The 26,908-nt window shown below is 44.0% G+C and overlaps 1 protein-coding gene across 1 annotated transcript in view; it reads right to left on the reverse strand.

Moving 5' to 3' along the window:
• LOC311124180 (staphylococcal nuclease domain-containing protein 1-like) overlaps positions 1 to 26,908 on the reverse strand; it is a gene marked incomplete at its 3' end in the record, with an annotated part of 61,858 nt that overhangs the window by 12,327 nt on the left and 22,623 nt on the right. The gene's annotated exons all lie outside the window — the stretch shown is intronic.

Genomic DNA, 26,908 nt, shown 5'->3' on the forward strand with positions numbered 1-26,908 from the left:
ACTGGTATGGCATGGAGCTGGGAGACTGGTATAGCATGGAGCTGGGAGGCTGGTATGGTATGGCTGGTATGGTATGGTAATTCAAGCTTAACATGCTTGTCATTTAATCGCCCTCCAGGTTCCCTTGGAGAGTTCATCAATGAGCTTGACAAGTTCCTTTCCTGAGGATGGCTCACCCCTCACAGTTCTGGGTGACTTTAATCTCCCTACGTCTGCCTTTGACTCATTTCTCTCTGCCTCCTTTCCTCTTTTGACCTCACCCTCACACCGTCCGTCCCCTACTCACAAGGCAGGCAATACGCTTGACCTCATCTTTACTAGATGCTGTTCTTCTACTAATCTCACTGCAACTCCCCTCCCAGTCTCCGACCACTACTTTGTATCCTTTTCTCTCTCGCTCTCCTCCAACACTACTCACTCTGCCCCTACTCAGATGGTAATGTGCCGTCGCAACCGTCGCCCTCTCTCTCCCGCTACTCTCTCCTCTTCCATCCTATCATCTCTTCCCTCTGCTAAATCCTTCTCCCTCCAATCTCCTGATTCTGCCTCCTCAACCCTCCTCTCCTCCCTCTCTGAATCTTTTGGCTCTCTATGTCCCCTATCCTCCCGGCCGGCTCGGTCCTCCCCTCCTGCTCCGTGAGCGTGCCATCTATAGCCAACTCTCCTGCTATCTCTCTCAGAATGACCTTCTTGATCCAAACCAGTCAGGTTTCAAGACTGGTCATTCAACTGAGACTGCTCTTCTCTGTGTCACGGAGGCTCTCCGCACTGCTAAAGCTAACTCTCTCTCCTCTGCTCTCATCCTTCTAGACCTATCTGCTGCCTTTGATAGTGTGAACCATCTGATCCTCCTCTCCACCCTCTCCGAGTTGGGCATCTCCGGCGCTGCTCACTCTTGGATTGCGTCCTACCTGACAGGTCGCTCCTACCAGATGGCGTGGCGAGAATCTGTCTCCGCACCACGTGCTCTCACCACTGGTGTCCCCCAGGGCTCAATTATAGGTCTTCTCCTATTCTCTCTATACACCAAGTCACTTGGCTCTGTCATATCCTCACATGCTCTCTCCTATCATTGCTACGCAGACGACACACAATTAATCTTCTCCTTTCCCCCTTCTGATAACCAGGTGGCGAATCAAATCTCTGCATGTCTGGCAGACATATCAGTGTGGATGTCGGATCACCGCCTCAAGCTGAACCTCGGCAAGACGGAGCTGCTCTTTCTCCCGGGGAAGGACTGCCCGCTCCATGATCTCGCCATCACGGATGACAACTCCGTTGTGTCCTCCTCCCAGAGTGCAAATAACCTTGGCGTGACCCTGGACAACACCCTGTCATTCTCCGCTAACATCAAAGCGGTGACCCGATCCTGTAGGTTCATGCTCTACAACATTCGCAGAGTACGACCCTACCTTACACAGGAAGCGGCACAGGTCCTAATCCAGGCACTTGTCATCTCCCGTCTGGATTACTGCAACTCGCTGTTGGCTGGGCTCCCTGCCTGTGCCATTAAACCACTACAACTCATCCAGAACACTGCAGCCCGTCTGGTGTTCAGCCTTCCCAAGTTCTCTCACGTCAACCCACTCCTCCACACACTCCACTGGCTTCCAGTTGAAGCTCGCATCTGCTACAAGACCATGGTGCTTGCCTACGGAGCTGTGAGGGGAACGGCACCTCCTTACCTTCAGGCTCTGATCAGTCTCTACACCCAAACAAGGGCATTGCGTTCTTCCACCTCTGGCCTGTTGGTCCCCCTACCTCTGCGGAAGCACAGTTCCCGCTCAGACCAGTCAAAACTGTTCGCTGCTCTGGTACCCCAATGGTGGAACAATCTCCCTCACGACGCCAGGACAGCGGAGTCACTGACCACCTTCCGGAGACACTTGAAACCCTACCTCTTTAAGGAATACTTGGGATAGTATAAAAGTAATCCTTCTACCCCCCCAACAAACAAACAAAATATATATATATACACAGTGTGGAGAACAAATATTTGATACACTGCCGATTTTGCAGGTTTTCCTACTTACAAAGCATGTAGAGGTCTGTAATTTTTATCATAGGTACACTTCAACTGTGAGAGATGGCATGGGGCTAGGAGACTAGTATGGCATGGGGCTAGGAGACTAGTATGGCATGGGGCTAGGAGACTAGTATGGCATGGGGCTAGGAGCTAGGAGACTAGTACGGCATGGGGCTAGGAGCTGGAGACTAGTATGGCATGGAGCTAGGAGCTAGGAGACTAGTATGGCATTGGGCTAGGAGACTAGTATGGCATGGGGCTAGGAGATAGGAGACTAGTATGGCATGGAGCTAGGAGCTAGGAGACTAGTATGGCATGGGGCTAGGAGCTAGGAGACTAGTATGGCATGGGGCTAGGAGATAGGAAACTGGTATGGCATGGAGCTAGGAGCTGGGAGGCTGGTATGGCATGGGGCTAGGAGACTAGTATGGCATGGGGCTAGGACCCTGGTATGGCATGGAGCTAGGAGCTGGGAGGCTGGTATGGCATGGGGCTAGGAGACTAGTATGGCATGGGGCTAGGAGACTAGTATGGCATGGGGCTAGGAGATAGGAGACTAGTATGGCATGGAGCTAGGAGCCTAGTATGGCATGGGGCTAGGAGACTAGTATGGCATGGGGCTAGGAGATAGGAGACTAGTATGGCATGGAGCTAGGAGCTAGGAGACTAGTATGGCATGGGGCTAGGAGATAGGAGACTAGTATGGCATGGGGCTAGGAGACTAGTATGGCATGGGGCTAGGAGAGAGGAGACTAGTATGGCATGGGGCTAGGAGATAGGAGACTAGTATGGCATGGGGCTAGGAGCTAGGAGACTAGTATGGCATGGGGCTAGGAGACTAGTATGGCATGGGGCTAGGAGAGAGGAGACTAGTATGGCATGGGGCTAGGAGATAGGAGACTAGTATGGCATGGGGCTAGGAGCTAGGAGACTAGTATGGCATGGGGCTAGGAGATAGGAAACTGGTATGGCATGGAGCTAGGAGCTGGGAGGCTGGTATGGCATGGGGCTAGGAGCTAGGAGACTAGTATGGCATGGGGCTAGGAGAATAGTATGGCATGGGGCTAGGAGCTAGGAGACTAGTATGGCATGGGGCTATGAGCTAGGAGACTAGTATGGCATGGGGCTAGGAGATAGGAAACTGGTATGGCATGGAGCTAGGAGGCTGGTATGGCATGGGGCTAGGAGCTAGGAGACTGGTATGGCATGGGGCTAGGAGCTAGGAGACTAGTATGGCATGGGGCTAGGAGATAGGAAACTGGTATGGCATGGAGCTAGGAGCTGGGAGGCTGGTATGGCATGGAGCTAGGAGCTGGGAGGCTGGTATGGCATGGGGCTAGGAGCTAGGAGACTGGTATGGCATGGGGCTAGGAGCTAGGAGACTAGTATGGCATGGGGCTAGGAGATAGGAAACTGGTATGGCATGGAGCTAGGAGACTGGTATGGCATGGAGCTAGGAGCTGGGAGGCTGGTATGGCATGAGCTAGGAGCTTGGAGACTAGTATGGCATGGGGCTAGGAGCTAGGAGACTGGTATGGCATGGAGCTAGGAGCTGGGAGGCTGGTATGGCATGGAGCTGGGAGGCTGGTATGGCATGGAGCTAGGAGACTGGTATGGCATGGAGCTAGGAGACTGGTATGGCATGGGGCTAGGAGCTGGGAGACTAGTATGGCATGGAGCTAGGAGACTGGTATGGCATGGGGCTAGGAGCTGGGAGACTAGTATGGCATGGGGCTAGGAGCTGGGAGACTAGTATGGCATGGGGCTAGGAGATAGGAGACTGGTATGGCATGGGGCTAGGAGACTGGTATGGCATGGAGCTGGGAGAGGTGAGCGCGGATTGCGGCGGGGGGTAAATTCGCCACACGGAGCCGCTTCCTGCCGGGCGAGTCATCCCTCCTCCTCTCACCCTCCTCCCTCTCCGTGTATCTCTCCATGCTCCCCTCAGATCTCTAATTTAGGGATCATTACCCTAGACCAGGGATGGTTACCTTTGATGGGGGTGAAGGACAAAAAAATTCTGAACTCATCACGAATGGCCGCAGCGGCTCGCAGGTCTGCATACTCACATCCATACCCACACATGCAGTCAGAGCCGGCCCTAGCCTTTTGAGGGCCCTAAACAACATGTTTTAGCAGACCCCCTCAACAGCAGAGAGCAAAAATGTACGTTTTAGAGTTAATTTCCTGCCATTCTACACATTTTACCACGGGGCGTAGAGGAATGTTAGCAGTTTTTAATATGATATCTGAGTGAGTGACTAACAAAATCAGTGGGGGGCCCCCAAAAAAATTGTTTTGCTGACATGCGCTAATTGAGTGACTGTCAGTCAAATCAATCAATCAATCAAAATGTATTCATAAAGCCTTTTTTACATCAGCAGTTTACACAAAGTGCTTATACAGAAACGCAGCCTAAAACCCCAAAGAGCAGCTAATACAGGTGTAGAAGCACGGTGGATAGGAAAAACTCCCTAGAAAGGTTGGAACGTAAGAAGAAACCTAGAGAGGAACCAGGCTCTGAGGGGTGCCCAGTTCTCTTCTGGCTGTGCCGGGTGGAGATAAGACTACAAGGCCATTAACTGACATTAGAGAAAAACTGCTGATGCACAAACAAATTTCGAAATTGCACCTTGTGTATTCTACTATTCTAACTCTCAACAATAAATTGAGACCACGACTGAGTTCCTCCTCCCAAAAAATAAATTACAATTGAGGAGTGGTGGGGAATTGATCCTTGGGCCTACAAAAGGGGGTCCAAAGTTGCCAATCCCTGACCTAGTCTAACCTTTATTGCCCAAAAGCACATTAGCGTAATTTAATCTGTAATCCATGCATTTTGTATGATCGCATCACGTCTCAGTGTTCTCCTACCCTCGCTGCCTCAGACCTGTCCAGATGGTGTGGAGGTCTAAGAAAACAGTCAGTCAGAATAGGGGGGTTTGGCCATAGATGTTAAACTAGTGATATTACGTTTTATATATTCTTATTCCATCTCGATGGATGTGATTTACTGTAGCCACATACAGGTGAGACAGACTAGAGGAGTTGAGGTACAACAGGGCACCATGTCCCTTTATCCAGGTCATACAGTGCATTGCAAAAGTATTCATCCCCCTTAGCGTTTTTCCTATTTTGTTGCATTACAACCTGTAATTTAAATTGATTTTTATTTGGATTTCATGTAATGGACATACACAAAATAGTCCAAATTGGTGAAGTGAAATTAAAAAAATTACTTATTTAAAAAAACTAAATAAATAACCGAAAAGTGGTGTGTGCATATGTATTCAACCCCTTTGCTATGAAGCCCCTAAATAAGATCTGGTGCAACCAATTACCTTCAGAAGTCACATAATTAGTTAACTAAAGTAAATTTGTGTGCAATCTAAGTGTCACATGATCTCAGTATATACAGTGGGGAGAACAAGTATTTGATACACTGCCAATTTTGCAGGTTGTCCTACTTACAAAGCATGTAGAGGTCTGTAATTTTATCATAGGTAGACTTCAACTGTGAGAGACGGAATCTAAAACAAAAATCCAGAAAATCACATTGTATGATTTTTAAGTAATTAATTTGCATTTTATTGCATGACATAAGTATTTGATCACCTACCAACCAGTAAGAATTCCGGCTCTCACAGACCTGTTAGTTTTTCTTTCAGAAGCCCTCCTGTTCTCCACTCATTACCTGTATTAACTGCACATGTTTGAACTCGTTACCTGTATAAAAGACACCTGTCCACACACACTCAATCAAACAGACTCCAACCTCTCCACAATGGCCAAGACCAGAGAGCTGTGTAAGGACATCAGGGATAAAATTGTAGACCTGCACAAGGCTAGGATGGGATACAGGACAATAGGCAAGCAGCTTGGTGAGAAGGCAACAACTGTTGGCGCAATTATTAGAAAACGGAAGAAGTTCAAAATGATGGTCAATCACCCTCGGTCTGGGGTTCCGTGCAAGATCTCACCTCGTGGGGCATCAATGATCATGAGGAAGGTGAGGGATCAGCCCAGAACTACACGGCAGGACCTGGTCAATGACCTGAAGAGAGCTGTGACCACAGTCTCAAAGAAAACCATTAGTAACACACTACGCCGTCATGGATTAAAATCCTGCAGCGCACGCAAGGTCCCCCTGCTCAAGCCAGTACATGTCCAGGTCCGTCTGAAGTTTGCCAATGACCATCTGGATGATCCAGAGGAGGAATGGGAGAAGGTCATGTGGTCTGATGAGACAAAAATAGAGCTTTTTGGTCTAAACTCCACTCGCCATGTTTGGAGGAAGAAGAAGGATGAGTACAACCCCAAGAACACCATCCCAACCGTGAAGCATGGAGGTGGAAACATCATTCTTTGGGGATGCTTTTCTGCAAAGGGGACAGGACGACTGCACCATATTGAGGGGAGGATGGATGGGGCCATGTATCGCGAGATCTTGGCCAACAACCTCCTTCCCTCAGTAAGAGCATTGAAGATGGGTCGTGGCTGGGTCTTCCAGCATGACAACGACCCGAAACACACAGCCAGGGCAACTAAGGAGTGGCTTCGTAAGAAGCATCTCAAGGTCCTGGAGTGGCCTAGCCAGCCTCCAGACCTGAACCCAATAGAAAATCTTTGGAGGGAGCTGAAAGTCCGTATTGCCCAGTGACAGCCCCGAAACCTGAAGGATCTGGAGAAGGTCTGTATGGAGGAGTGGGCCAAAATCCCTGCTGCAGTGTGTGCAAACCTGGTCAAGACCTACAGGAAACGTATGATCTCTGTAATTGCAAACAAAGGTTTCTGTACCAAATATTAAGTTCTGTTTTTCTGATGTATCAAATACTTATGTTATGCAATAAAATGCAAATTAATTACTTAAAAATCATACAATGTGATTTTTCTGGATTTCTGTTTTAGATTCTGTCTAACAGTTGAAGTGTACCTATGATAAAAATTACAGACCTCTACATGCTTTGTAAGTAGGAAAACCTGCAAAATCGGCAGTGTATCAAATACTTGTTCTCCCCCACTGTATATACCTGTTCTGAAATGCCCCAGACTCTGCAACACCACTAAGCAAGGGGCACCACCAAGAAAGCGGCACCATGAAGACCAAGGAGCTCTCCAAACAGGTCAGGGACAAAGTTGTGGAGAAGTACAGCTCATGGTTGGGTTATAAAAAATATCAGAAACTTTGAATATCCCACATAGCACCATTAAATCCATTATTAAAAAATTGAAAGAATATGGCACCACAACAAACCTGCCAAGAGAGGGCCGCCCACCAAAACTCACAGACCAGGCAAGGAGGGCATTAATCAGAGAGGCAACAAAGAGACCAAAGATAACCCTGAAGGAGCTGCAAAGCTCCACAGCGGCGATTGGAGTATCTGTCCATAGGACCACTTTAAGCCGTACACTCCACAGAGCTTGGCTTTACGGAAGAGTGACCATCGGCAGGGACTGGGAAACTTGTCAGAATTGAAGGAATGATGGATGGCGCTAAATACAGGGAAATTCTTCAGGGAAACCTGTTTCAGTCTTCCAGAGATTTGAGACTGGGACGGAGGTTCACCTTCCAGCAGGACAATGACCCTAAGCATACTGCTAAAGCAACACTTGAGTGGTTTAAGGGGAAACATTTAAATGTCTTGGAATGGCCTAGTCAAAGCCCAGACCTCAATCCAATTGAGAATCTGTGGTATGACTTAAAGATTGCTATACACCAGCAGAACCCATCCAACTTGAAGGAGCTGGAGCAGTTTTGCTTTGAAGAATAGGCAAAAATCCCTGTGGCTAGATGTGCCAAGCTTAGAGAAACATACCCCAGGAGACTTGCAGCTGTAATTGCTGCAAAAGGTGGCTCTACAAAGTATTGACTTTGGGGGTTTGAATAGTTATGCACGCTCAAGTTCTGTTTTTTTGTCTTATTTCTTGTTTGTTTTACAAACAAAATTATTTTGCATCTTCAAAGTGGTAGGCATGTTGTGTAAATCAAAATGATACAAACCCCCCAAAAATCTATTTTAAATCCAGGTTGTAAGGCAACAAAATAGGAAAAACGCCAAGGGGGGTGAATACTTTTGTAAGCCACTGTACGTACTCTCCCCCCATTCATTCACTTTCCTTTTCAGAGTGCAACCACATTATCAATCTGCCAACCACATTATCAATCTGCCAATAGCAGTCCTAGGCCTATGTGTTCATATTAATTTTGATCAATGTGATCTTGCAACAATAAACATCAATTCAATAACATGTATTTATTTCCAAGAACGTGCATTCCTCCTTTAAAGAGCAAAGCAGGCCAGTGATTGTAGAGTGAGCTAAAGCTCATTATATTACAGCCATTCACCACAGCCCACTTCACTAGCAATTTGCCTGGCTATCTGCAATGGATGACTGCTTGCTTAGAGCCTTAAGTCAGCTCTGGTCAGGATGGAAGACTGATACAAACCATTTCCGCCAACATCACTCACAACAAGGAAGTTAACAGTAGACATTGTATACCACTGCCATGGTTAATGGAGGGAAAGGACAAAAAAAGTTGAGAGCGAGAGCGACTGACAGTGAATAAAAGAGATGAAATTGTTTTTTTTAGTAGGGACATGAAAAATGCAACTAAATTCCCCCCAAAACTAGCCTGCTGTATTTGAGCACTGGGAAAAATAAGGAACATACTTTTTTTCTTGTTTTGTCATATTCATTAACAATTTACAAACTGGTGAATATTTTCCTTCTATAACAGTGCTAATCAAAAACATGAAGACGAGGAGAACTCCTTAATGAACTGCCTCATCAGACAACCAGAGAAATTCACAGGATACTTTTTCATTATACAGATTTATGGGACTGCACACACACACACACACACACAGTCTCTGGTTGCCAGCTAGTTTAGCAAACACACACACAGCCACACACACAGGATGCATGAGTCTCTGGGCTAAAGCCGCTCCATCTCTCAGCCCTTAATTTCCAGGAACTGAGTGAATCTCCATAAGTGTTGACAGAGAGATGGTAAAGTTAATGGGAAATACAAAAAATAAAAATAAATCGTATTCATTATCTCCAGCATCACCCCAACATCAACATTAAGTGAAAATGGTGCGTTTCTATGTTTTGTAGTTAAAAAGATATAGGACGGTAAGTGTTTCCAATGACATCGGTGTGCATCATGCGATTTTAACCAATTGTGATAGAGGAAGATAATGCCTTCGTAGGCAATGCCTATCTTTTTTTACTACAAAACAGAAAACCACAATTTTCACATATGTTGATGTTAGGGTGGTGCTGGAGATGATGAATATGAAGTTGAACATTTTTAAAAATGTCCCTTTAAGCTAGCTCAATACGACACACACACACCCCGCACCCACGGGGATCAAGCAGACAGCACATACACACCAACACTTTGCCTATTCCCAGGGCAGGCAAACACACAAACAATGGGATGGTTCTCTCCTTATGTCCAAGCTTTACCCTTTTCCTTGACAAGAGTCTTGTTTACCCTGCAAAACATCTCTGAAAGGACATCTCATCCCCTTGACTTCCTAACCCCTAAAGAAGGTAGGCCTAAAGCCCCAAAACATCCTGCGCTCCCCTCATAGGTCCACATGGGAAAGTGACGTTTTCAACTAAAATCACAGAAGTGGGGTACAGAAGCAATCTTTCCCCATTGAAAGCAGTTCAGCCAAGCCTGAATTCAAGCAATAACAAGACACATTTTACAGTTTTTTTGTATTATAACTGGATTATAGCTCCCGTCCAAATGTTGTGAATGATATATTCATGGCAGGGTTTCTGAAAGCTGGTAATAAATAATCTACACACAATACCTCATAATGACGAAGCAAAAACAGGTTGATTTTTTTGCACATTTATTACAAATAAAAAATGGAAATACCTTATTTACATAAGTATTCAGACTCTTTGCTATGAGATTCAAAATTGAGCTCAGGTGCATCCTGTCTCCATCGATCATCCTTGAGATGTTTCTACAACTTCATTGGAGTCCAACTATGGTAAATTCAATTGATTGACATGATTTGGAAAGGCATACTCCTGTCTATGTATGGTCCCATAGTTGACAGTGCATGTCAGAGCAAAAACCAAGCCATGAGGTCGAAGAAATTGTCCGTAGAGCTCTGAGACAGGATTGTGTTGAGTCACAGATCTGGGGAAGGGTACCAAAACATTTCTGCAGCATTGAAGGTCCCCAAGAACACAGTGGCCTCCATCACTATTAAATGGAAGACGTTTGGAACCACTAAGACTCTTCCTAGAGCTGGCTGCCCGGGACAAACTGAGAAATCGGGGGAGAAGGGCCTTGGTCAGGGAGGTGACCAAGAACCCGAAGGTCACTCTGACAGAGCTCTAGAGTTCCTCTGTGGAGATGGGAGAACCTTCCAGAAGGACAACTATCTCTACAGCACTCCACCAATCAGGCCTTTATGGTAGAGTGGCCAGATGGAAGCCACTCCTCAGTAAAAGGCAAATGACAGCATGCTTGGAGTTTGCCAAAAGGCACCTAAAGACTCTTAGACCATTCTCTGGTCTGATTAAACCAAGTTTGAACTCTTTGGACTGATGCCAAGCGTCACGTCTGGAATAAACCTGGCACCATCCCTACGGTGAAGCATGGTAGTGGCAGCATCATGCTGCGGGGATGTTATTCAGCACCAGGGACTGGGAGACTAGTCAGGATCGAGGGAAAGATGAACGGAGCAAAGTACAGAGAGATCCTTGATGAAAACCTGCTCCAGAGCGCTCAAGACCTCAGACTGGGGGCGATGGTTCACCTTCCAAAAGGACAATGACCCTAAGCACACAGCCAAAAAAACGCAGGAGTGGCTTGAGGACAAGTCTCTGAATGTCCTTGAGTGGCCCAGCCAGAGCCCGGACTTGAACCCGATCAAACATCTCTGGAGAGACCTGAAAATAGATGTGCAGCGACACTCCCCATCCAACCTGACAGAGCTTGAGAGGATCTACAGAGAGGAATGGGATAAACTCGCCAAATACAGGTGTGCCAAGCTTGTAGTGTCATACCGAAGAAGACTCGAGGCTGTAATCGCTGCCAAAGGTGCTTCAACAATGTACTGAGTAAAAGGTCTGAATACTTATGTAAATGTGATAGTTTTTTATTTTTATATACATTTGCTAAAATTTCTAAAAACCTGTTTTTGCTTTGTCATTATGGGGTATTATGTGTAGGTTGATGAGGGGAAAAAACTATTTAATCAATTTTAGAATAAGGCTGTAAGGTAACAAAATGTGGAAAAAGTCAAGGGGTCGGAATACTTTTCGAATGCACTGTACATTAGACCGGTCATGCTTATCGGTCAATGGGTTAATTTGCATACTATTCGTTATGTATCTTATTTATCACACGTACACAGCATACAGATACAGAGCATTTTAGCGGAACATCTGTTAGACAGTGATTTTATAAGGCCAATCATTGCTCAACAATTCTAAATGCAATCGTGTGTTAAAAATAGTTTTTGGGCCATGATTAAAAATAACTACTAGTTTTATTTCTCAACTATTAATTGAAGCGCACTTCCCATTTGCTATTCAAATGCATAGGCAATGGAAGGCAGGCTACATCAGCATGTCACACACCACTTTGCAGTGAGCTGGAGGCCGTATGCATTTTGAAAACCTATAGCTACTTAATTCTTTGAAACTTGAACGTTTTACTATACATTATGAGGCGTGTTTTACCTTGCTTCAAAGTAGCCTAGGCAAAATCCAACCATATTTCTCATGTTCTATTGGTTTTCAACTTTATTGTATTGTGCGGTAGCCAAATGCACATTCGTGCGTAGCCTACTGCCTTGTAGGCATTGCTGTGCTAATAATGTTAAGAAATATTTTTTTCTCAACATTTTAAGCTAAACGTTCTCATCTATTGCATCAGACTCATTGCTTTAAAAAATATATATATGTATGGAGTCTAGGCCTATATGTATGGAGTCTAGTTGTATTACTTTGGGATCTATTATCCCACAACTGTCCCGACCAATAGAATTGGTCAACTTTACTACTATGGGGGATATACATTGCTCAAAAAAATAAAGGGAACACTTAAACAACACAATGTAACTCCAAGTCAATCACACTTCTGTGAAATCAAACTGTCCACTTATGAAGCAACACTGACAATACATTTCACATGCTGTTGTACAAATGGAATAGACAACAAGTGGAAATTATAGGCAATTAGCAAGACACCCCCAATAAAGAAGTGGTTCTGCAGGTGGTGACCACAGACCACTTCTCAGTTCCTATGCTTCCTGGCTGATGTTTTGGTCACTTTTGAATGCTGGCGGTGCTTTCACTCTAGTGGTAGCATGAGACGGAGTCTACAACCCACACAAGTGGCTCAGGTAGTGCAGCTCATCCAGGATGGCACATCAATGCGAGCTGTGGCAAGAAGGTTTGCGGTGTCTGTCAGCGTAGTGTCTAGAGCATGGAGGCGCTACCAGGAGACAGGCCAGTACATCAGGAGACGTGGAGGAGGCCGTAGGAGGGCAACAACCCAGCAGCAGGACTGCCACCTCCGCCTTTGTGCAAGGAGGAGCAGGAGGAGCACTGCCAGAGCCCTGCAAAATGACCTCCAGCAGGCCACAAATGTGCATGTGTCTGCTCAAACGGTCAGAAACAGACTCCATGAGGGTGGTATGAGGGCCCGACGTCCACAGGTGGGGGTTGTGCTTACAGCCCAACACCGTGCAGGACGTTTGGCATTTGCCAGAGAACACCAAGATTGGCAAATTCGCCACTGGCGCCCTGTGCTCTTCACAGATGAGGTTCACACTGAGCACATGTGACAGACGTGACAGAGTCTGGAGACGCCGTGGAGAACGTTCTGCTGCCTGCAACATCCTCCAGTATGACCGGTTTGGCGGTGGGTCAGTCATGGTGTGGGGTGGCATTTCTTTGGGGGGGCCGCACAGCCCTCCATGTGCTCGCCAGAGGTAGCCTGACTGCCATTAGGTACCGAGATGAGATCCTCAGACCCCTTGTGAGACCATATGCTGGTGCGGTTGGCCCTGGGTTCCTCCTAATGCAAGACAATGCTAGACCTCATGTGGCTGGAGTGTGTCAGCAGTTCCTGCAAGAGGAAGGCATTGATGCTATGGACTGGCCCACCCGTTCCCCAGACCTGAATCCAATTGAGCACATCTGGGACATCATGTCTCGCTCCATCCACCAACGCCACGTTGCACCACAGACTGTCCAGGAGTTGGCGGATGCTTTAGTCCAGGTCTGGGAGGAGATCCCTCAGGAGACCATCCGCCACCTCATCAGGAGCATGCCCAGGCGTTGTAGGGAGGTCATACAGGCACGTGGAGGCCACACACACACTACTGAGCCTCATTTTGACTTGTTTTAAGGACATTACATCAAAGTTGGATCAGCCTGTAGTGTGGTTTTCCACTTTAATTTTGAGGGTGACTCCAAATCCAGACCTCCATGGGTTGATACATTTGATTTCCATTGATCATTTTTGTGTGATTTTGTTGTCAGCACATTCAACTATGTAAAGAAAAAAGTATTTAATAAGATTATTTCATTCATATCTAGGATGTGTTGTTTAAGTGTTCCCTTTATTTTTTTGAGCAGTGTATATTGACATAGGCGGCGTGTCCCTAAGGCTAGGAATTGCCAAAATTATATAGCCTAATTAGCCAACTCCTGTCTATATAGAAATAAATAAAATCATTCAAAATAGGCTACTAAAACATGATTTGGCCACAGAGGATCATTAGCTTCCCCTAGCCTTAAAAACAAGTTGGAAGGAAAGGCAGCGCTGTGAAATATCTTCTCAATAAACAAAAATATAGTATTTTCAGCTCTTTGAAGCTGGTGTACAAAACCGAAAGTAAAAGATGCAAAAATGAAAGTTATGAACGGGAAGCACAGAAATAGTGCAAATAGAACAGATCTACCGCTTCTTAGACTTTCTTTCAATTAAATTGACAGATCTATAACTAACATTTCTATGTGAATTTGGTCAGGTTGCCCAAAAAGTTACAAATTGCAGCTTTAAAAGTTTGATTTTGGAGAATAATTTCCTCCTCCAGTTTAGATGGATGTCATATTCTGTGTGCCTCCCCTTTAGGCTTATTATAAGGACAAAGTCAATTTTATTTATCTGTTTGTCAGTGTCAGCAGAGTAGGCTACTCTGTCATTTCTCGTATAAAAAAAGATTCTGCTAATGTCTCCAGTCATATAAAGTGTAGTAAAATTGCATGAAATGTGTCTATAAAAAAGGCAAACATTTCCCAGTGCAAAGACAGAAGAAACGTATCTGATATAGCCTAGACCTCTACAGCTACACGCACTCAGCCATGCGTTGCATCCAACAGTCTTTTTTGCAAACAGTGATTGAGTTATATTATTAGCCTATATTACAACTATCCAATCTACTCATCACATTTCGAATAGTAGGCTTACTATTAAGTCTGCAAATGTGATAATGCATGGAATGCTTTATTATAAAGGTGCATTTCTTTGGTGAAAATTAGCTTCCCCAAACTTGAAACTCACACACCACCTTTGCATAGGCTAGTGATTTTGCTGTTCGTTACTCATTTTTACATTTACATTTGAGTCATTTAGCAGAAGCTCTTTTCCAGAGCGACTTACAGGAGCAATTAGGGTTAAGTGCCTTGCTCAAGGGCACATCGACAGATTTTTCACCTAGTCGGCTCGGGGATTAGAACCAGCGACCTTTCGGTTACTGGCACAACGCTCTTAACCACTAAGCTACCTGCCGCCCCAAAAGTAAACGTGAAAATGCTGCCTGTCAAATGTCTGGCGCCATACTTTCATAACGGAAAGCCTTATTCATGTCAGTCACCAGTCAACTCCATTACACTCAAAAGTTACTTCAACCAATGAATGCTACCGATGGCTAGCTATGCTAGCTATTCTACCAGTCAGTCTTAATGAGTGTTAGCATGCTAACAGCACACCCTGCACACTAAAATGTATATTTGTAAGGGGTATGCAGTAGGTCGATAACGATATCAAAGTATGCTGTATAGGTCATTTCGAACAACATTCCCAGCAAATGAGAAAACAGTCAAGGTATTTAATTGGGGCTAATTTGTATGGGCGCCAAAAGCAGAATGAGGGATTTTTTCCCCCGACCTTTATTTAACTATGCAAGTCAGTTAAGAACAAATTCGTATTTACAATGACGGCCTACCCCGGCCAAACCCGGACGATGCTGGGCCAATTGTGCGCCGCCCTATGGGACTCCCAATCACGGCTAGATTGTGATACAGCCTGGAATCGAACCGGGGTCTGTAGTGATGACTTAGACCGCTGCGCCACTCGGGAGCCACTCATACCCAAGCAGAAGGGTGTGGCCACTGTGAAACTTCATTCAATGAGGGACTATCCCGGTTGTCTCTTTCGGTCCTATTGAACACAACACACTTGTAGTCCTTCTGTTCTTTTCTCATCTCCCTCTCTACGAAAGAAGAAACCCGCTCCACCTCATGAAAGTTGCATGTGGATGAGAGAAGAAGAGTCGAGAGGAACATCCCTTCTTCCCCAGAGCACCCCTCCGGCCCACTCTGAAGAGGGCTTCGCTCTCTCTCTCCCCCTCTTCTTTTGCTCTCTCTCCCTTTTGAGAGCCTCTCCCTCTCCTCTTGGTTCTTTTAGGGGTCAGGAGCACTCCCCGGAAAACTCCAGAAGGAAGGAAAGGAAGGAGGAAAGGGGAGGGAGGCTTTGAGGTGCCTCAAATGGAGTAGAGGAGGAGGAGCAAAGGGAGAGAGAAAAACAGAAGTATCTCTCCATCCTCCCTTTAAAAATAAATATCAACAGGGAAACTGCTCACAGGCGTACGTAGTTCAGAGAGAGAAAAGTGGTTTACCTGAGGAGAAATGAGAAAATCCACTCAAAAAGTTGTTATATATATTTTTTTTATGTCTACTGTTCATACAGTCCCAAAATGTTTAGCAAGTCAGCAGTCAAGTCTTCAAGATATTGGACTTTCAAGAAGCAAAGTGTCACTGGCCACTAAATCAGGTGATAAAGGAGCTGAAAAGGACACTGGATTAGGACTTTAAAAGGGTCTATGTTAACGACTTTCCCTACTACTACAATACTCTGTGAGTTGATCTATGTTGGGCCATCTGAACCCTTTGGTGATGTGGCCCTGACAAGTGGATGCCAGATAGTGTAGACCGCTAGTGTACAGTTACACTAGTTCCACTTACTTGGCATTTGCAGAGACAGACAATCATCTGTATGCATCTGCATATAGTTATATTTAGTCACCTTAATCACCCAATGCAATGGCACCATATTCCTTATATAGTGCACTACTTTTAACCACATCCCTATGGGCCCTGGTCAAAAGTAGTGCACTACATAGGGTCAAATTTGGGATGCAACTTATGGACATGCCTGTATAGAAGATATATTTTATAAACCAGCTCTATTCTCCCTCAGCTAGCGAAATGTGGCCCTTATTCTTGGTGAGAATAAAAATACATCCACACAGGGTGTGTGTGTGTGTGTGAGCTTTGAGGCTCCTCCATCAAATCAAATGTATTTATAAAGCCCTTTTTACATCAGCAGTTGTCACAAGTGCTTATACAGAAACCCAGCCTAAAATTATTTGAGAAAGTCGCAAAAAAAAGTTGCCGCTCTGTTCCTTGCCTCAGGCTGCACACGCTGTTCTCTCATCAAGTGATCTTATTTTCACCCATCAGAATATTCCCAATTTAATCTAGTCTTTACTAATATGTAAAATGTGTTTAGATTTAGAATGGCCCATTATCAAATGGGCAGGAACAGGGGCAGTGGAAAAAGACATGTCATCCGTATGTACTCGAATAGCTAATGGAGGCCGTTGTCCTTTCAATCAATCCGGGTAGGCTACTCCGGTTTTATAGTGAAGCGTGTGCTTAATATAAGCAGATGAGAAATAAATATAGTAGCAGCTGGGATCCTCCTCTTTAGTGGCAACCATCAAAAGTCTGCTTTCACATTGGGTTGCATATAGAAATATCTGAGTTTATAAGAACACTCCTCAAAACGTTCTACAGCGGCATCATCGAGAGCATCCTGACTGGTTGCATCACCGCCTGGTATGGCAACTGCTCGGCCTCCGACCGCAAGGCACTACAGATGGTAGTGCGTATGGCCCAGTACATCACTGGGTCCAAGCTTCCTGCCATCCAGGACCTCTATACCAGGCGGTGTCAGAGGAAGGCCCTCAAAATTGTCAAAGACTCCAGCCACCCTAGTCATAGACTGTTCTCTCTGCTACCGCACGGCAAGCGGTACCGGAGCGCCAAGTCTAGGTCCAAAAGTATTAATCATGAAAATATAAAAAAATGCCCTATTACTAGGCTGCTCAAAATCAAATAAAAATGTACTATAATTGAAGCCGCCCTGCACAATCATTGAACCAACAGCATCGCCTAGGCCTACAGTGGTCTCCAAAATTACTGGCACCCCTGACTGGCAAAGCACAAACAATACTTTAAAAAATATAAACAATATAATTATAGAGATAAACTCAAAATACCAACATGTGAGAAATACTGTACTATATTAATGTTCCAATGGAACCCACCAAAATCATTTATTGATATAATTAAAAATCAATGTCCTCCAAATCAAGGTTTCACAATTAATGGCACCCTTAAAGATTATTGTAAATAACATCTACCAAAATTAAACCAGGAATTAAATTCCACTTACTTAAGTGTATCTAAGTCTTAAGGAACTTATTGAGCCATTACATCACTTCCTGTTTCACTAGGGTATAAAAATGAGGTAACACGAATGCAATAACCCTTTGTCATCCAACACCATGAAGAAAACAAAAGTACTGGCAGTTCGGAAGAGACAGATGGTTGTAGACCTTCGTAAAACTGGCAATGGCTACAAGAAGATCCACAAACGATTGAATATACCACTAAGCACTGTAAGACAATTATTTAAAAATTCAAAAGATATGGAACAGTTGAAAACCTCACAGGTAGAGGACGCAAATGCATTTTGCCCCCCAGGATAGGGAGGAGGATGGTGAGAGAAGCAACAAAATCCCCAAGAATCACTGTGAAAAATTGCAGGCCTTGGTGGCGTGTTGGGTCACCAGGTTTCAAAAAGCACCATCAGACGCCACCTGGTGCCACCTCCACAACCACAGGCTCTTTGGAAGGGTTGCCAGAAGAAAGCCCTTTCTGACACCAAGACACAGACTCAAGCGCTTGGAGTTTACCAAACATCATTTAAATTATGACTGGAAGAAGGTGCTCTGGTCAGATGAGACCAAAATTGAACGTTTTGGTCAGATACAGCATCGGTATGTTTGGCGACGAAACAGAGATGCATACAAGGAGAGGCACCTCATACCCACAATGAAATATGTTGGTGGTTCAGTGATGTTTTGGGGCTGTTTTAATTCCAGAGGTCGAGGGGCATTGGTTAAGATTGATGGCATAATGAATTCCACTAAGTATCAGGCGATTTTGACTGACAATCTGGTTGCCTCTGCCAGAAGGCTGGGACTTGTCTTGTTGGAAAGTCCACCTACGGCCAATGACCCAAAACATACCTCAAGATCCACACAGAAATCGTTCTGTGACAACAAAATCAATGTTCTGCCATGGCCATTTCAGTCGCCGGACCTAAATCCAATAGAAAATCTGTGGGCTGAGATGAAGAGGTCAGTTGATAAGCGCAAACCCAAGAATGTGAAGGATCTTGAAAGGATCTGCATAGAGGGATGGTCCTAAATCCCTCCTAATGTGTTCCTTAACCTTGTCAAACATTACAAGAAAAGACTCCATGCTGTTATCCTTGCCAGAGGTGGTTGCACTAAGTACTAAATGAGGAGTGCCAATAATTATGAAACCTTGATTTTAGTTACATTTATTTTGTATTAAATAATTGTACGATTTTGGTTGGTTCCATTGAAACATAAATAAAGTACAGTATTTCTCACATGTTGGTATTTTGATTTTCTCTCTATAATTATATTGTTTATATTTTTTAAAGTATTGTTTGTGCATTGCCAGTCAGGGGTGCCAGTAATTTTGGAGCCTACTGTACAGTCGTGGTCAAAAGTTAAGAATGACACAAATACTAATTTTCACAAAGTCTGCTGCCTCAGTTTTTATGATGGCAATTTGCATATACTCCAGAATGTTATGAAGAGTGATCAGATGAATTGCAATTAATTGCAAAGTCCCTCTTTGCCATGAAAATGAACTTAATCCCCAAAAAACATTTCCACTGCATTTCAGCCCTGCCACAAAAGGACCAGCTGACATGTCAGTGATTCTCTCATTAACACAGGTGAGAGTGTTGACGAGGACAAGGCTGGAGATCACTCTGTCATGCTGATTGAGTTAGAATAACAGACTGGAAGCTTTAAAAAAGGAGGGTGGTGCTTGAAATCATTGTTCTTCCTCTGTTAACCATGGTTCCCTGCAAGGAAACATGTGCTGTCATCATTGCTTTGCACAAAAAGGGCTTCACAGGCAAGGATATTGCTGCTAGTAAGATTGCACCAAAATCAACCATTTATCGGATCATCAAGAACTTCAAGGAGAGAGGTTCAATTGCTGTGAAGAAGGCTTCAGGGTGCCCAAGAAAGTCCAGCAAGCGCCAGAACCGTCTCCTAAAGTTGATTCAATTGCGGGATCGGGGCACCACCAGTGCAGAGCTTGCTCAGGAATGGCAGCAGGCAGGTGTGACTGCATCTGCACGCACAGTGAGGCGAATACTTTTGGAGGATGGCCTGGTGTCAAGAAGGGCAGCGAGGAAGCCACTTCTCTCCAGGAAAAACATCAGGGACAGACTGATATTCTGCAAAAGGTACAGGGATTGGACTGCTGAGGACTGGGGTAAAGTCATTTTCTCTGATGAATCCCCTTTCCGATTGTTTGGGGCATCCGGAAAAAAGCTTGTCCGGAGAAGACAAGGTGAGCACTACCATCAGTCCTGTGTCATGCCAACAGTAAAGCATCCTGAGACCATTCATGTGTGGGGTTGCTTCTCAGCCAAGGGATTGGGCTCACTCACAATTTTGCCTAAGAACACAGCCATGAATAAAGAATGGTACAAACACAACCTCCGAGAGCAACGTCTCCCAACCATCCAAGAACAGTTTGGTGACGAACAATGCCTTTTCCAGCATGATGGAGCACCTTGCCATACGGCAAAAGTGATAACTAAGTGGCTCGGGGAACAAAACATCAACATTTTGGGTCCGTGGCCAGGAAACTCCCCAGACCTTAATCCCATTGAGAACTTGTGGTCAATCCTCAAGAGGCGGGTGGACAAACAAAACCCCACAAATTCTGACAAATGGGATTGTGGCCCAGAAGTGAATTGACAGCATGCCAGGGCGGATTGCAGAGGTCTTGAAAAAGAAGGATCAACACTGCAAATATTGACTCTTTGCATAAACTTAATGTAATTGTCAATAAAAGCCTTTGACACTTATGGAATGTTTGTAATTATACTTCAGTATACCATAGTATACCCCTGGTTCTCCTCAGACTTGACTTCCCTTGACCAGCACAAAAACATCCTGTGGCGTACTGCATTAGCATCGAATAGCCCCCGCGATATGCAACTTTTCAGGGAAGTTAGGAACCAATATACACAAGCAGTTAGGAAAGCAAAGGCTATCTTTTTCAAACGATATTCAAACGATATTATAACCACGATCGATAATAGACTGTGTACTGTGCAGCCGTCTTCATCGACCTGGCCAAGGCTTTCGACTCTGTCAACTACCGCATTCTTATTGGCAGACTAAATAGCCTTGGTTTCTCAAATGACTGCCTCGCCTGGTTCACCAACTACTTCTTATATAGAGTTCAATGTGTCAAATCGGAGGGCCTGTTGTCTGGACCTATGGCAGTCTCTATGGGGGTGCCACAGGGTTCAATTCTTGGGCTGACTCTTTTCTCTGTGTATATCAATGATGTCGCTCTTGCTGCTGGTGACTCTCAGATCCACCTCTACGCAGACGACACCATTTTGTGTACATCTGGCCCTTCATTGGACACTGTGTTAACAAACCTCCAAACGAGCTTCAATACCATACAACACTCCTTCCGTAGCCTCCAACTGCTCTTAAACACTAGTAAAACTAAATGCATGCTCTTCAATCGACTGCTGCTGGCACCCGCCCACCCGACTAGAATTACTACTCGACGGGTCTGACCTAGAGTATGTGGACAACTACAAATACCTAGGTGTCTGGTTAGACCGTAAACTCTCCTTCCAGACTCACATTAAGCATCTCCAATCCAAAGTGAAATCTAGAATCGGCTTCCTATTTCGCAACAAAGCCTCCTTCACTCATGCTGCCAAACATGCCCTCGTAAAACTGACTATCCTACCGATCCTTGACTTTGGCGATGTCATTTACAAAATAGCCTCCAACACTCTACTCAGCAAATTGGATGTAGTCTATCAAAGTGCCATCCGTTTTGTCACCAAAGCCCCATATACTACCCACCACTGTGACCTGTACCCTCTTGTTGGCTGGTCCTCACTACATATATAAATCACTGCTAGGCAAATCTCTGCCTTATCTTAGCTCATTGGTCACCATAGCAACACTCACTCGTAGTATGCGCTCCAGCAGGTATATCTCACTGGTCATCCCCAAAGCCAACACCTCCTTTGGCCGCCATTCCTTCCAGTTCTCTGCTGCCAATGACTGGAACGAACTGCAAAAATCTCTGAAGCTGGAGACTCTTATCTCCCTCACTAACTTTAAGCATCAGTTATCAGAGCAGCTTACCAATCACTGCACCTGTACACAGTCCATCTGTAATTAGCCCACCCAACTACCTCATCCCCATATTGCTTTTTATTTTTGCTCATTTGCACCCCAGTATCTCTATTTGCACATAATCTCTTGCACATTTATCATTCCAGTGTTAATACTAATTGTAATTATTTTGCACCATAGCCTATTTATTGCCTTACCTCCATAACTTGCTACATTTGCACACACTGTATATATATTTTCTGTGGTATTTTTGACTTTATGTTTTGTTTTACACCATATGTAACTGTGTTGTTTTTAATCGCACTGCTTTGCTTTATCTTGGCCAGGTCGCAGTTGTATGTGAGAACTTGTTCTCAACTGGCTTATCTGGTTAAATAAAGGTGAAAAAAAAGAGGGGAAAAAATAGTAACATCTGACGAAAATATTTTTAAAAAAAACACCAATACGTGTGTCATTCTCTCAACTTTTTACGACGACTGTATATGTTCTCTCCCAGATTCATGGATAGAAAGTTTGGAAGATAGCATAAGGTAGCCAGTCCATCCAGTATGCATAATACAGTCCACACGCAAAAGGCAATTAATTCTTTTTTATTTTTTATTTATTTATAGGCTACACCAATTATGTACCAAAGAAACCTTAAATATGTTTTATATATTTTTTTATATACAGTAACAGTCAAAAGTTTGGACACACCTACTCATTCAAGGGTTTTTCTTTAATTTTTACTATTTTCTACATTGTAGAATAATAGTGAAGACATCAAAACTATGAAATAACACATATGGAATCATGTAGTAACTAAAAAAGTAATATATTCTATACTTGAGATTCTTCAAATAGCCACCCTTTGCCTTGATGACAGCTTTGCACACTCTTGGCATTCTCTCAACCAGCTTCATGAGGAAGTAACCTGGAATGCATATATTCTTAACAGGTGTATCCTGGCTGGAAGAATGGGAGGTGAAGCGTGAGGTAATACAGAAGGGGGAGTGCGAGTGCTTCTCAAATGGATTGTTTTATGCATTTTCCACACTCTCGTCCTCACAAGAACGTACTCAAGAGAACATGGTCGGAAAATGCACGCGGAGCATGAGAGTGTGGACCACGGTAGTATGCATATTGAGAAAACGAGAGAGAGAGAGAGCAGGGATCTTTGGTGTTTGAATAATAAGGGAGTATCAACAGGTAAAGCATCAGACTTCCACAATAAGCAGACCTCAAGAGACACTTCACTTATGTCTTAATGGATTTATGCCCATTTAGTATGGCGCCCAGGGAAGCTCATTGAAATAGACACGCACACACACAATCTCTCTGGAGAGCCTCCTTCCAATCGAGTTTAATTCCTGCCTGACATTAAAAACAGATTGGCCAATATGCGGATGCATATAGTCAATAAGAACGGTGAAATTCCCAGAAAACCCTCAATGAAAACCCACGGTTATATTTAAATTTTTGCACTTTTCATGTAGCCTACTTTTGGACAGCTAAAAGCCTAACCACCGATCAACCACCATTATGGACTAAATGTTACATTCCTGTTGCTGCAGGACTGTTGCTGCTGTTGTGACAATATAGGTCAAATTACACTAAGCAGTCCTCACGAGTCAAAACGGGTCCCTGAAAATGGTGCACAATTGTGTACTGAGTCATCTATTTCTACTTCGTGTGATAGGTTACGTCTTGCAATTTCTTTATATATTTTTTGCAATTCGTTTGATATGTTACAAAACCCAATTTGAAAATATGTTACGAATTTGTAAGGGCTTAAGTTCCAGGACTGCATCTTTAAGATCATATACAGTGCCTTCAGAAAGTATTCACACCCCTTGACTTTTCCCAAATGTTGTAGTGTTACAGCTGTAATTTAAAATGGATTAAATTGAGATTGTGACACTGGCCTACACACAATACCCCATAAGATCAAAGTGGAATTATGCTTTTATACTCTTTTTCTAATTAATAAAAAATGAAAAGCTGAAATGTTGAGTTAATAAGTATTCAACACCTTTGTTACGGCAAGCCTAAATAAGTTCAGGAATAGAAATGTGCTTAACAAGTCACATAATAAGTTGCATGGATTCACTCTGTATGCAATAATAGCGTTTAACATGATGTTTGAATGACTACATCTCAGTCAAGCAGTGAATTTCAAACACAGATTCAACCACAAAGACCTGGGAGGTTTTCCAATGCCTTGCAAAGAAGGGCACCTATTGGTAGATGGGTAAAAAAAAGAAAAGCAGACACTGAATATCCCTTTGAGCATGGTGAAGTTATTAATTACACTTTAGATGTTGTGTCAATACACCCCGTCACTACAAAGATACAGACGTCCTTCCTAACTCAGTCGCCGGAGAGGATGGATCAACAACATTGTAGTTACTCTTAACTCAGTCGCCGGAGAGGATGGATCAACAACATTGTAGTTACTCCTAACTCAGTCGCCGGAGAGGATGGTCAACAACATTGTCAATGTAACGTAATTGACAGAATGAAAAGAAGGAAGCCTATACAGAATAAAAAATATTATAAAACATGCATCATGTTTGCCACAAGGCACTAAAGTAATACTGCAAAAAAATGTGGCTAGCAATGAACATTTTGTCATGATTTCAAAGTGGTATGTTTGGGGCAAATCCAATACAACACATTACTGAGTACCACTCTCCATATTTTCAAGCAACGTGTTGGCCGCATCATATTATGGGTATGCTTGTAATCGTTAAGGACTGGGGAGTTTTTCAGAATAAAAAAGAAGCGAAATGGAGCTAAGCACAGGCAAAATCCTAGAGGAAAATCTGGTTCAGTCTGCTTTCCACCAGACACTGGGAGATTAATTCACCTTTCAGCAGGACAATAACCTAAAACACAAGGCCAAATATACACTGGAGTTGCTTACCAAGAAGACAGTGAATGTTCCTGAGTGGCCGAGTTACACTTTTGACTTAAATCTGAAAATGGACCTGAAAATGGTTGTCTAACAATAATCAACAACCAACTTGAAGAATTTTGAAAATAATAAAATGGGCAAATGTTGCACAATCCAGGTGTGGAAAGATCTTAGAGACTTACCCAGAAAGACTCACAGCTGTAATCGCTGCCAAAGGTGCTTCTACCAAGTATTGACTCAGTGGTGTGAGTACTTAGGTAAATATAATATTTCTGTATTTAATGTTTTTAACAAATATGTTTTCACTGTCATTATTGGGTATTGTGTGTAGATGGGTGAGGAGGAAAACATATATTAAATACATTTTGAATTCAGGCTGTAACAACAAATGTGGAATAAGTCAAGGGACATGAATACCTTCTGAAGGCACTGTAGTGCACTACTTTTCCTCAGGGCCCTGGTCAAAAGTAGTGCACCAAGTAGGGAATAGGGTGCCATTTGGGACGCAGGCCTTATCGCACCACTGTCATTTCACAATGAAAATGAAAATGGGCTACAGAGGGAGATAGGTGCATAAAACATGGAGAGATAACTTTGACACATTGAGGACCTGAAGATAGGTGGGGTAGTGTTAGTAGATAAGGGTATGTAGGGTGAGAGATAACCGGGGGTAGTTATGTTATGCCACCAGTCCCATATAGCAAGGGTCTCTAACCTCAATAAGAACCACAGAGGCACACATGAACTCTGGGTAATGGGGAACTCTGGGTAATACACATACATATAGATAGATAGATGGACAATATACAACACACACACAGGCGGGACACACACAGAGAGAGACGTAACACGGAATCAAAGGCAAAGCCATGCCCACACAAACCCACAGGCAGCAATAACACACACACTCATATTAATGAAAAACTATCACACGCCCACCCACTGACACACACACCTTCCGGGAAAGGTGAGGGTGGTCAGGATGCGGTGCGGTGGCTAATCATAACGGAAGCGCCTCTTATTTAAAAAAGGAAGCAGGATCGTTTGTATCAATCAGCGTTAATCCTTAATGTGTGTATTAAAGACAACATGAACTGTCATTTCCTAGCAGAAAACCTTTTTGCCGGGGAATGACCTTAATCAAATTAACCCAGGCTCGGTGCCATAATGTGCTTATTGTCATTTGGTTATAACCACTAATTGAATAAAATCATTTCCAACGACAGAAAACACAAGAGCGCGCGTGTGTGTGTGTGTGTGTGAGCGCACGCCAAGTTATAATGTCAGATTGCCATCCAGTCTTAATAAAGGCCTCTGTGGCTTGATGGAGAGAGAGGGTCAAGTCAAAATGCCTGGCGGAGAAAATAATTAATTACAAAAAGCAACAAGGGGAAAATACATTTAGAAACAAATTACCAAATTAATTAAAACATTTACAATGGAAGACATGCACAATTAAACCGGGGATGATGCTATCATGAATATATGACGGTGTCCTGTTGGGAAATGAATGAAGTGGGTTCTTCTTTTGTTTGGTCAATGACAGAGCTGAAATAGAGACTGATAGATAGATGCCTGGATTAGATGTAATGCCTCTATTATGGCTAGTAGAGTTAATGGAGTCTCATCTAATCTAAAACACACAAGCGTTCCTGCTATCGATTGATTCTGATCTAAATTGACTGTACAAATCAACCTGAGCTGCCAGATAAGAAGCAGAACTGCCAGACAGAAAGCTGAGCTGCCAGACAGAAAGCATAAATGCAACAATAACCAATCTACTGTATATTGTAGCCTATATTTCTCCTGCAACTGTCACTCTGCTTGTTTCCCGGGCACAAAATGGCCAGCTCAAGCCCCAACTGCTCCCTAGACCAGGGCTCTGCAACCCTGTCCCTGGAGAGCTATCCTCCTGTAGGTTTTCAATCCAACCCCAGTTGTAACTGACCTGATTCATCTTAGCAACCAGCTAATTGCTAGAATCAGGGGCATTAGATTAGGGTTGGAGCAAAGAGTTGATGAGGTAGGGTCAAAGCCAGCATGAGGTGAAAGGTCACATCAGCTACACACAATCCCAGTGGTGCCAGGGATCGGGGGGGCAGGGGCGGCTGGCACGGTTTCACCGGACCCTGTCAACCTTCGTAGTGAGTGACTGCTAACAGCTGGGAGCTACGCTAGCTCCCCTGTCGGACACCT

This window comes from Coregonus lavaretus (genome assembly GCF_964263955.1).
Source record: "Coregonus lavaretus genome assembly, contig: HAP1_SCAFFOLD_2287, whole genome shotgun sequence".
Lineage (NCBI taxonomy): Eukaryota > Metazoa > Chordata > Actinopteri > Salmoniformes > Salmonidae > Coregonus > Coregonus lavaretus.